At 49.3% G+C, this 12,324-nt stretch overlaps 1 protein-coding gene and 1 long non-coding RNA gene across 2 annotated transcripts in view; both read left to right on the top strand.

The window, feature by feature from the left end:
* LOC142814173 (uncharacterized) overlaps positions 1-149 on the top strand; it is a 78,544-nt gene extending 78,395 nt beyond the window's left edge. The window contains exon 3 of the long non-coding RNA XR_012894834.1: positions 9-149. This is a non-coding gene — a long non-coding RNA (uncharacterized LOC142814173). The remainder of the gene's footprint in view (positions 1-8) is intronic.
* Positions 1-12,324, top strand: part of LOC119185613 (uncharacterized) — a 603,714-nt gene that overhangs the window by 202,451 nt on the left and 388,939 nt on the right. The gene's annotated exons all lie outside the window — the stretch shown is intronic.

Genomic DNA, 12,324 nt, shown 5'->3' with positions numbered 1-12,324 from the left:
TTTTCCAGGTGCAACCTGAGCTGCTTAGTGGCCGTGGGCAGGGTGCACGGAGATCATGCCAGCAGCTCCGTCACAAGGACCGCACTTGATGCCGAGGCGGTACAGTTCGTATCTAGGCACGCGGCCGACGGGAAGTTTCTTTTCATAGACAAAAAGTGAGTTCCACTCAAGCTTTCCCTTAGATAACCTCGCCCTCGTATTGCTGCAAACACTCTCCCAGTCGAAGAGTAACTCCAGCATTGTTGCAGAAAATAACGCCTCTTTCACTATTTTTTATATGCGAAGCATGTCATAGTGATTTTCGGCGACATTGAACGTATCCATCCATCCATCCATCCATCCATCCATCCATCCATCCATCCATCCATCCATCCATCCATCCATCCATCCATCCATCCATCCATCCATCCATCCATCCATCCATCCATTCACCCATCCATCCATCCAGCCATCCGTCCGTCCGTCCGTCCGTCCGTCCGTCCATCCATCCATCCATCCATCCGTCCGTCCGTCCGTCCGTCCGTCCGTCCGTCTGTGTGTCTGTGTGTCTGTCTGTCCGTCTGTGTGTCTGTGTGTCTGTCTGCGGGTCTGTCTGTCTGTCTGATGTGTGTATGTGTGTGTGTATGTCTGTCTGTCTCATGTGTGTGTCTGTCTGTCTAATGTCTGTCTGTCTGTCTGTCTGTCTGTCTGTCTGATGTGTGTGTGTGTGTGTTTGTCTGTCTGTCTGTCTGTCTGATGTGTGTAGGTGTGTGTCTGTCTGTCTGTCTATCTAGCCACCTATGACTTTTAGCTCTCCTGGCCGTTCCGAAAAAAGGCATCGATACCAAACTTGATATGGCAAAAGATGACTGTATGAAGAACATATTTGACTAGTCATGAAAATCATGACATGGATGTCATGAATGCCATGATTTATCTTTCATGGTCTTGAAACTCTTGCAGTGGTTTCGTTCACATGGCATGTTGCAAAGCTGGTATGGTATCACATAATTGCATTGCGAACACAAGTGACAGACCCCAACATGAAAATCATGACATGCGTGTCATGTAACAACATGACTATAACGCCAAGCTCATGATGCGCTCGCGGGCGTTTCGCTAGCGTCACATATACCAAATCTGGTATTACGGTATATGACTGGTGCAAACATGATAACCACGGCATGCGTGTCATGTAACAACATGACTACATGCTACGCTCATGATTCGCTCGTGGCCGTTTCGATAGCTTCACTTGTACCAAACTCAGTATTACGCGACTCGAACGAACTACATAGGTAACTGACACATACAAACATGATAACCACGGCATGCGTGTCATGTAACAACATAATTACATGCCACACTCATTATACGCTCGCGGGCGTTTCGCTAGCTTTACATATGCCAAATTTGGTATTAAGTGACGTCAATGAATTACGAGGTATGTGAATGACGCAAACATGCTAATCATGAGATGGGTGTCATGTGAGAACATGATACATGCCACAGTCAAGGTGCCAATACATTTCGACGTGACGCGGTGTGCGTGCTGACCGGCGTTCATTTTGTCGGGTCTACCCCGGCGTTGCCACGTCAGACACCGCTCCTGTCCTATACTAGCAGGCGAACGCCGGACGCGCGTTTCAGCACGTCCGGCGTCCCTTTGTCACGAAAAGAGGGAGACACAGTGTTGTCTGGGAAATGCAGCGTGTCGTATTTCGCGCTGGTTGCCGTCGGGTCGCGTCGACGGACGCTGGTCGCATCGGTAGTGCCTCGCGTCAGATTATAGAGTGGTTGCGTTTTGCTAACGTAGCGTCGCTGTGCCCAGCGTGCGCGCGCGTCAACGCTACATTGGAGCATATGGGGCCCTTCACGATGCGCCCGCAGCCGTTTTGCTAGCGCCACATATACCAAATTGGATGTTACGTGACGTCAATGGATGACGAAAATATATGACTGGTGCAAACATGATAATCCTGACACACGGGTCACGTAAGAACATGACAACATACCATACTCATTGCGTGCTCGCGGTCGTTTCGCTAGCTCCACATATACTAAATTTGATATCACGTGACGTGAATAGATGACGAAGGTAAACTACACATCCAAACACAATAATCATGACACGGAAGTCATGTACGGCATCATTTACCTCCACCTCGTAACGCTGTGATGATTTTAGAGTGACATATCAACCTTTCTCATTCGTGCTTCGCATATCATGGATTACCACTGTACGTGGGATCTGCCAATTTTTTACCTCAGTAAAATATCTTGCCTGTAGTTTTACGTTCTGCTTCTTCATCCTAGATCTGGACCTGGTGAACAGATTCGTGAGTGGGAACATCCTGACAACCGGAAATCGGAGCAACAGTGAAGGAAACGATGATGTGGCCATGAGGGTCATCATGAGCTTGCTGGAAGTGGACTTGGTGGGCCGGTGGACTTCAGTGGCATGCCGTGGCCCTTGCCTTGAAACACCCGTTCGCACTCTTGTTTACACGAACCTCTCGCGAACTATTTCTCGCATTGAACAGAAAAGAATACATCATCTATGGACACTCATGCGAAAAACATTGCATCTAGTCTGTATTACCTGTGAAGCGTGTGTACTTTACCACACAGAATTGTAAGTCACGCTTCGGTAAACACCGAGCCCAGCAGGAAACGTTTCAAAGAACTGACGTTCATCTCTTCCAGCGGAGTTCGTGGTAAACTACGTCGCGCGCTTGTCGTAGAGTGCTGGTCTGTTTATTTAAACTTCCTGCGTTTTAACAACGAGTTCTACTTCTCTACAGCGATGCTGGTTGGACTCCCCTATTTCCCTGTCCACAGATAGACGTGTGACCACGTCATACGGCTGCTTCGCAAGCATCGTTAAGATAAACTCTATACCCTTGCTGCGCGTTCCATGAATACGTAAACGGACGCATTTGAAATTGCAGGCCTCAGAAAAAGATTAACTAATGAGCACTGTGACGAAGCACTGCGCTGAAACTGGTAGAGATCACTTGCAATCGGACTGGAGCACGTTAGAAGATGCTTGTACAGTACTCGCGAAACAGGCAAAACAAGTGTCTGATTTACCTCGTTCCTTCGTCGTCTTCTTTGCAAAGTGTCAGCCGATGCCCATACTGTGAGCCCTTGAAGTCACGTGATCTGGTGCGGGCTTTGGCTGGCACGCAGTTGATAGTGGTAGAGGTACAACTCTGTATATACGCATCATGTGATATTCGACAAGTCTAGTCATCGCTGCCATGTTGGCGACATGATCTAAGCTGTGATACGACGGGATATACCGAAACACCACCATACTTGCGCCAAACGTAAATAAAGTTAAAAATGAGCAACAGTCCAAGTCACGTTCTGTAAGTCTGAACGGCGTGCTTGAATCACGTTGTGTTTTATTCACGATAGTCTTAACGATAATCGTGAAGGCTTTGTTAGTGTCACAAATTCCACAACAAATGAAGATATGCAACCAATTAAACTGAGCGATGATTCTGTGTCCGCCATAAGTGGTTGGTTGCGACGGTTTTATAGTAAAAACAATAGCGCAATGGTATTTCGTGGCATATATGAAAAAAAAAACCCACGGCAACTGTGCTCGCAAAGTGAAGAACAGAATATGCAAATATTTGTGTCAAGATCAAGGTCATTACATGAGGTCGCGATGTTATTGTTCCATGGCCTATTGTAATAAAGTTATTCACTTTCTCCTGATCAAGATACACATGTTTGAAGAATTATGACATGTTTGTTGCTGTTGTCATTATTCTTGTACCCTTGTGAAACTGGAGGGTCGCTTGTTTGCTCGAATTCCACGACGAGCAATTCTGCGACAGAAAAAGAAGTTTCTAACGAGTCTGACCCTGGGTACTCATCACACAGGTAACACCCGACCCCGATTGAAAGTATTCTATTTAGAGATGGCTTGGGCATTTGAAACTTCATATCAAAATGTTCACGTGGAACAGTGCGTTGCGAAGCTACCCAAGGGTGCTAATTTCTTAATCGATGTGGTTATCGGTGAGCCTTGCTAAAGTGATTGAGTTCTGCGTAATCCCGCAAAGTAGTGAAGGCTTATGAAAGGTAGAAATGACAGCCACACATTCGTAGCATGAACACACGAAGAAATTCAAATTTCGTCTACGTACTCTTATTTTTTTCTTAATATGGAAAAAAGATAGATCAACGAAGAAGAGAGGCAGGGAGGTTAATCAAGCTAGGACTTCGGTCATTGTGCTACCATACTGAATCGGAAATCTATGGCGAAAAATTGGCTCCCATGGTAAAATATTGTCACGACGTCGAAACAGAGGTCTTGCGGCAGAAACTGAGACGCCAGAAGCAGGTAGGTTATTTTAATAGAACGCGCAAAACGAGTTCTTCTTTTTCATCCATTTCGTTGTACTTCATGGCACATGCACAACTGTTATTGTCTTTCTTTTCGAAAAGCACGTGACATTTGCCTCCCTCCGAAAGAGGCATCGTCCCGATGCGCAACCTAGGCGCTCTACCAGGCGTATGAAGTGGTCGCGTCAACTGGATAAATACGGTTTCATACGGACGACGTGTACGACTTCGGGTAAATGATTTCGACGCTTAGAACTACAGTCAGTGTCGGGAACAACTTCATAGTTCACGTCGTTCAAGCGTCGCGTGACGCTGTATGGGCCAAAGTATCGTCTTAGAAGTTTTTCCGACAGTCAACGTCGACGTATCGGAATCCAGACCCAGACCTTGTCGCCTGGTGTGTAGCTAATAAACTTGTGTCGGGGGTCGTACCGTTGTGCATCTTGATGCTGTTGATGACAGATGCGCACACGCGCGAGCTGTCTGGCTTCCTCGGCGCGCTGAGTGAACTCTTCGGCGTCCACATGGATGTCGTCACACTCATGCGGCAACATGGCGTCCAACGTTGTCGTGACTTCGCGACCATAGATCAGACTGAACGGCGTCATTCCAGTGGTTTCTTGTCGAGCGGTATTATAGGCAAAGGTCACGTACGGCAATATCTGATCCCAGTTTTTATGTTCCGTGTCAACGTACATGCTGATCATGTCTGTGAGGGTCCTATTGAGGCGCTCTGTCAGTCCGTTTGTCTGCGGATGGTAAGCAGTTGTTCTCCGGTGAGCTGTACCGCTGAGTCTGAGAACCGACTCCAAAAGTTCTGCGGTGAAGGCAGGTCCTCTGTCTGTGATCACTGCTGTCGGAGCGCCATGCCGAAGGACGATGTTTTCGATGAAGAACTGAGCGGCCTCTGCTGCTGTGCCGCGCTGCATAGCTTTAGTCTCCGCATAACGGGAGAGGTAATCGGTGGCCACGATTATCCATCTGTTACCTGTTGTGGAAGTTGGAAAGGGGCCCAGGAAATCCATTCCAATCTGGGTGAACGGCTTCGCTGGTGCTAGGACTGGATGTAAAAGACCGGCTGGCTTGCTAGGAGGTGCTTTGCGTCTTTGGCAGTCGGTGCAAGTTCGCACGTGATGGTTAACATCAGCGGGTAACTTTGGCCAGTAGTACTTGCATCGCAGTCGGCACAATGTTCGGGTGTAGCCTAGATGACCAGAAGTTGCTTCATCATGGCACGCTTCCATTATTTCTTTTCGAAGAGAGGCAGGCACGACGAGCAAGTGCGGGTTGCCGGTTGGTGAGAAGTTTTTTTTATAGAGAACATCGTTTCGCAAGCAAAAAGATGGCAGTCCTCTGGCAAATAACCGCGGCACATCTTTACGGCGTCCTTCTAAATATTCAATGAGTGGTAACAGCTCGGGGTCACTGCGCTGCTCCAGTGCAATAGTGGCCGTGTTGACGACTCCCAAGAATGCCGCGTCGATGTTTTCGTCATCACGAGCGACAGTCTCCACTGGCGACCGTGAGAGACAGTCGGCGTCGGTGTGCCGCTTCCCAGATTTATAGACGATGGTCATGTCGAACTCTTGAAGTCTTAGGCTCCAGCGCGCCAAACGGCCAGATGGATCTTTAAGGTTGGTGAGCCAGCACAAAGAGTGATGGTCGCTAACAACCTTGAAGGAGCGGCCGTACAAATATGGACGAAATTTGATGACTGCCCACACCACGGCGAGACACTCCTTCTCGGTAGTCGAGTAGTTCTCCTCCGTGCGAGAGAGAGTTCTGCTGGCGTAGGCTATTACTCTTTCACAGCCGTCTTGCCACTGCACCAGAACGGCACCCAGACCTACATTGCTGGCGTCAGTGTGAAGTGCTGTAGGGGCTTCCTGGTCGAAGTGCGCGAGGACTGGAGGTGTTTGCAGGCGTTGTCGTAGTTCATTGAACGCCATTTGCTGTTGTTCACCCCAAAAGAAGGGGACGTCCTCACGTGTGAGTCGTGTCAATGGCGCCGCAATAGACGAAAAGTCCTCAATAAATCGCCGGTAATAGGCACACAACCCTAAAAAGCGTCTCACGGCCTTTTTGTCGCATGGTGCAGGAAATTGCGCTACGGCGTCTATTTTGGCCGGGTCAGGTCGAACACCCTCGTGACTGACGACGTGGCCTAGGAAGCTGAGTTCGTTAAAACCAAAATGACATTTTTCCGGTTTTAAAGTAAGGCCGGCCGAACGTATGGCTTGAAGGACGGTGAATAAACGGCTGAGATGTTCCTCGAATGTTGCTGAGAATACAATAACATCGTCCAGATAGACCAAGCATGTTTGCCACTTCAGGCCTGATAGTACGGTGTCCATGAGACGCTGAAAAGTGGCTGGCGCCAAGCACAAACCAAAAGGAAGCACCTTAAATTCGTATAGACCATCGGGCGTCACGAAGGCCGTTTTTTCACGATCTCTCTCGTCGACTTCTATCTGCCAGTAGCCGCTTCGGAGGTCCATTGAAGAGAAATAGCGCGCATGACGCAGCCGATCGAGTGAATCGTCTATGCGGGGCAGTGGATAGACGTCTTTCTTCGTGACTTGGTTCAACTTGCGATAATCAATACAGAAGCGCAAGCTGCCGTCTTTTTTCTTGACCAAAACCACGGGGGACGCCCAAGGACTTTTCGAAGGTTGTATGACGTCATCCGCGAGCATCTTGTGTACTTGCTTCTGAATCTCCTCGCGCTCTTTCGGAGACACACGGTAGGGGTTTTGCCGAACCGGTCGCGTGTTGTCTTCAGTAATGATGCGGTGCTTGGTCAATGGTGTTTGCTGTACCTTTGACGTACGCGAAAAGCAGTCTTCGAATTGTTGTATAAGTTCAAGCAGGCGCTTCCTATCAGAGGGCGGTAGCGTAGAGCAGATGTCCACCGACAAAGTTGTCGAGGCAGGGACAGCCGCGTCATCTGGTTGCAAGGTAAAACAATCCCCGGCTTGGTCTACATCGTCGTAGTAGGCAATTGCGGTACCCTTCTGGATTCGACGGCGCTCGTTGCTGAAGTTTGTGAGGAGCACTTCTGCCTGTCCACCAGTAAGCGCCAGGACGGCCCTCGCGATGGAAATGCCTTGCGTGAACAAAAGAGTGACTATTTGCTCCGCTATAACATCTTTATAGCAAGGACACCCACTGGACACCGACACAAGGCAGCAGGATCTCGGTGGGAGTGTCACATCGTCGGCTATTCGCAAACGGCCGCGCGGTTCTTCACTGCTGTTGTCGGCATAAGGATGAGCGCAAAACGTCACCATACGTTTAGGGATGTTGATAACAGCGCCATGATCTTGAAGAAAATCCATGCCCAAAATTAACTCTTTACAGCAGTCTGGCAACAGGACGAAAGTGGCCACGAAGCTAGAATCTCCGATGCGAAGTCTTGTGGTGCATTTACCCGTGGGTGTCATCAGCTGACCACCAGCACTCCTTATGTGCGGCCCTGTCCACGGAGTCTTGACCTTTCTGAGGCGGTCGGCGAGCTCTTGTCGCATGATGGAGAAGTCGGCGCCAGTGTCGACCAGTGCTGTAACGTGATGTCCGTCAATGAGAACGCTCAGATCGGCACGTACAACTTCATCAGCATTATTATTCGTCGTCGTATTCATCGTCGTTGTCGTCATACCTTCTTGCGATGATTGGGGGAACTTTTCAGTGTGTCGACGATTGGCAACCTTGCCCCCCGAGGTCGCATCAGTTAGTTTCCCCGGCGCGGGCTTGGCGAACGGCCTCTGGTGACGTCCGCGTAGCTCTGAGGGAAGTCACGGTGACGCGCAGGTGATGGAGATCGCCAGCGACGCGGTGGGGTTGCTTGAGCAGGCGATAGTTGATCGGCATCGTGGGCACGACGATCTTCGGAGCGGAAAGAAGCGGGACGAGAAAAGTTCCCGAACCCAGAATCGCCGTGACGGCAATAGCGGGCAATGTGACCAGGTTCTCCGCAGCGGTAGCAAATAGGTCGACGGTCGGCCATGCGCCACAAGTCAGTTCGGCGAACTGGTGGTCGTCTCGTAGAATCTCGTTGCCACCAAGGTACGGCAGTGGGTCGTGGCTGGAAGGGCGTCGCCACAAATGTCGGTGGAGGACGACGGACCACATCAGCGTAGCTCGCTGGGTGTGGCTCAGGATTTGGCGCGGGTGGTGTAATGGCTTGCCTCAACTCCTGGCGGACGATTTCGGCAACAGATGCGACTGGCGGTTGGGCACGGGGCACGCAGAGGGCCCGAAGTTCCTCACGCAGTATTTCTCTAATCATTTGTCGCAGGGAACTTTCGCATACGGCAGTGTTCTGAGCTGCAGCACTTACTGCCGTGTGGTTCTGCAGGCGGTCAAAGTGTCGGCGTCGTTGTTGCAGTGCACGCTCGATGACTGTTGCCTCTTTTATGAATTCATCTACAGTTGTAGGTGGATTTCGTACGAGGCCCGCAAACACTTGTTCTTTAACACCCTGCATTAGGTGACGCACCTTCTTCGACTCGGGCATTTCAGGGTCAGCTCGTCGAAACAGACGGATCATACCCTCTGCGTACATGGCGGCTGTTTCATTGGGTTTTTGCACACGTGCCTCAATCACTTGCTGTGCGCGATCCCGTCGGTCCGAGTTCAAAAATGTAGCGAGGAGCTTTCGACGGAAGTCTTCCCAAGATTGGAATGTAGCCTCGCGGTTCTCATACCACGTGCGAGCGCTATCTTCATGTGCGAAATATGCACGGCCAAGTTTGTGCTGTTCGCTCCAGTGGTTGGATACAGCGACCCGTTCGAACTGTTCGAGCCAGTCCTCGACATCCTCGTACTCTTCCCCACGGAAAACTTCAGGAACGCGAGGATGTTCAAGCGTTACCTGCGAGGGAAGAGCGGTCTGCGATGGCGGGATAACCGTGGATGTCGTAGGAGCTGCCATGCTGGAAAGAGGCGGAACAGGTGCGGACTCTGGACTTAGGCCTAGTAGGCGCCGGCTGAATCGATGCACTGGAGTCGTGACGAGGGGCTGAGTCTCTGGACTAGATGAACGGGTCCCAGCAAGACTGTCCTGCATCAGGTTGTAGGCTCCAGCAGCTCCACCAGTGTGACGACGTCGAAACAGAGGTCTTGCGGCAGAAACTGAGACGCCAGAAGCAGGTAGGTTCTTTTAATAGAACGCGCAAAACGAGTTCTTCTTTTTCATCCATTTCGTTGTACTTCATGGCACATGCACAACTGTTATTGTCTTTCTTTTCGAAAAGCACGTGACAATATATTCGCTGAAAGTAGGTCAGCCAATTTTCCGCAAGTGTGCTTTTAGATGCGGAAGCATCTTATACTCGCGCCTTGTAGTGCGCCGTCCGCACCGCTTCTCGAACATTCGACAGCTGACGCGCGCGCATGCGCCGTCGCCCACCATCTGTGCCGCACGCGCTTCTCCTTCGAGAACATTCGACAGCTGACAGCGCATGCACCGTCGCGCCGTCGCCATCTGTGCCGCGCGCGCGCTTCTCCTTCGAGAACATTCGACAGCTGACAGCGCATGCGCCGTCGCGCTGTATATATACTCAAGGTCGGCGCTCGCTCGCTCAGTTGCCGCTCGTCCGTTGGTTTGTACGGCGCGTCGACGTCCGAAGTCGCCGTGAAATGAATGCCAACGAATCCACAAACACAATGATCGACGTCCCTTCGACCAGCGGCGCCCTTTCGCATACGTGTGTACGTGTTAACTCATTTAACACCCCCTCCTACAACCACGTTAACCAATTTAGCCATCGACCCAAGTAAGTCGCAATTTAACACCCCATTTCACAACCACGTTAACCAATTTAGCCATCGACCCAAGTAGGTCGCACTTTAACACCCCGTTAACCAATTATATGCTCCGCATCCTCCTCAGTGTTCCCCCGAGGGAAGCTGCGGGCAATTTTTTTAAACTAGTGGCTGAGACACTCAACATTGGAGTGTGGCACCGTGGTATCGAAACTCGGCACAGTCTCCAAGTTTTCTTTAATTTTATACGTCTACTTATCTTTAGCGCATTAATGAGGTTGAAAGACATACACGTCCTCAAAGCCTCGGTCTTTAGCCCAGTGGGTAAAACACTCGTCTTTAGAGCGTGGAGCCCTAGGTTTGAAACTTAGTGCAACCTTGCATTTTTTTTCATTTGATACGCAAAGTTCTTCATGGAGCATTCACAAGGTTCAGAGATAGCGACGCTGTGCATGCCTGGGTTTTTAGCCAAGTGGTTAAGGCATTCGCGTTTGTAGCGTGAGCCAGTAGTTTTAATAACTCAACGCAGCCGACACGTTTTATTCTGTTTTCTATATATGTTTGTTCAGCGCGATTTGTTGTACGTGGCAGAGAGATGTATAGATGGACGGACACCTTTAATAATTGAGGCGGCTTCCGTACTATCGACGTATGTAGAAGCTCCGCTCACAGTCTTCTTTTCGAGTAGTGTAAGTAAATAAAGTCATCAATCAATCTTTATTAGTCGAGTAAAAGAACGGGTGATGCAGTGCAGGTAAATAAGCAGGAGATGTCCCAAGGTTACAAACTAAAGGTTGGAGGTGATTAATAGGCGTGACATTTATTGTAAGAAACTCTGTGATAGCGGCTCAACTTTAGTGTGACGTCAACCGTACAAAGACGGACCTCCTGTGCGCGTAGGAGGCTCCCGAGCAGAAGCTCCCCGGACGTTATGGCTTTCCCGCAGTTCATGTCGAAAATTAGTCGAAAGAGTTGGGGCTCTTATCATCCTTGATAAGGCTAAAGTTTTGTCTGACGTCACAACTTTCAATGGAGGATATACTGTGCGTTTATATTGAAGCATCCCGAGCTGAAGCTTCCCCTGATGCATTTATTTTCCCGCAATGTATGTTGAAAAGCAGTCGAAAAAGTTGGGGCTCTTATCGCCCCTAAGGCTCAACTTTTGTCTGACGTCATCAGACTTTTTTTGGCCATTTCTGACATGTGAAACGAAAAGATACCATATTAGGTCCACCGCTTCAAAGTGTGACGTCAGACAAAAAGTTGAACCTTATCAGGGGTGATAAGGGCCTCAACTTTTTCGGCTACTTTTTTGACATGCATTGCGGAAAAGCCAACAAGCAGGGAAATATTCAGCTCGGGAGACTTTAATTTAGACGTACAGTATATCCTTCGTTGCACGGTGTGACGTCAGACAAAGTTTGAGCCTTATCAAGGGTGATAAGGGCCTCAACTTTTTCGGCTGTTTTTTGACATGCATTGCGGAAAAGCCAGCAGATGAGGGGAAGCTACAGCTCGGGAGGCTTTAATATAAACGTAGAATATAACCTTCGTTGCACGGTGTGACGTCAGACAAAGTTTGAGCCTTATCAGGGGTGATAAGGACCTCAACTTTTTCGGCTACTTTTTGACATGCATTGTGGAAAAACCAGCAGATGAGGGGAAGGTACAGCTCGGGATGCTTTAATATAAACGTAAAGTATATATTTCGTTGCACGGTGTGACGTCAGACAAAAGTTGAGCCTTATCAGGAATGATAAGGGCCTTAACGTTTTCGGCTACCTTTTGACATGCATTGTGGGAAAGCCAACAGATCAGGGGAAGTTCCAGCTCGGGAGACTATTATAAACGTACAGTATACCGTTCGTTGCACGGTGTGCCGTCAGAGAAATGTTGAGCCGTATCAGGCGTGGTAAGGGTCTGAACGTATTTAGCTGCTTTTTTGGCATGCATTGCGGGAAAACCAACGCATCAAGGGAAGCTTCAGCTCAAGAGATTCTAATGTAAACGTACAGCAAATGGGTAGCGTAATTTCTACGGAAGCCCTTGGATACTGTAGTGCGCGGCTCATTGCCACTATCGCCATCTACGTGAGGAAGGGACAACTAAGAACGAAGAGAAAATGAAAAAAATAAATTGTGACGTTGTAATCGGAAGCGGTAGCGACGTCCCGAATTTGCCCTACATGGCGCGAAACGGAAAAGTTTTTTAACTACT

The sequence above is a fragment of the Rhipicephalus microplus genome, chromosome 1 (genome assembly GCF_043290135.1).
Source record: "Rhipicephalus microplus isolate Deutch F79 chromosome 1, USDA_Rmic, whole genome shotgun sequence".
Taxonomy (NCBI): domain Eukaryota; kingdom Metazoa; phylum Arthropoda; class Arachnida; order Ixodida; family Ixodidae; genus Rhipicephalus; species Rhipicephalus microplus.
The sequence above is the reverse complement of the archived record's forward strand: the minus strand, read 5'-3'. Positions and strand labels throughout refer to the sequence as shown.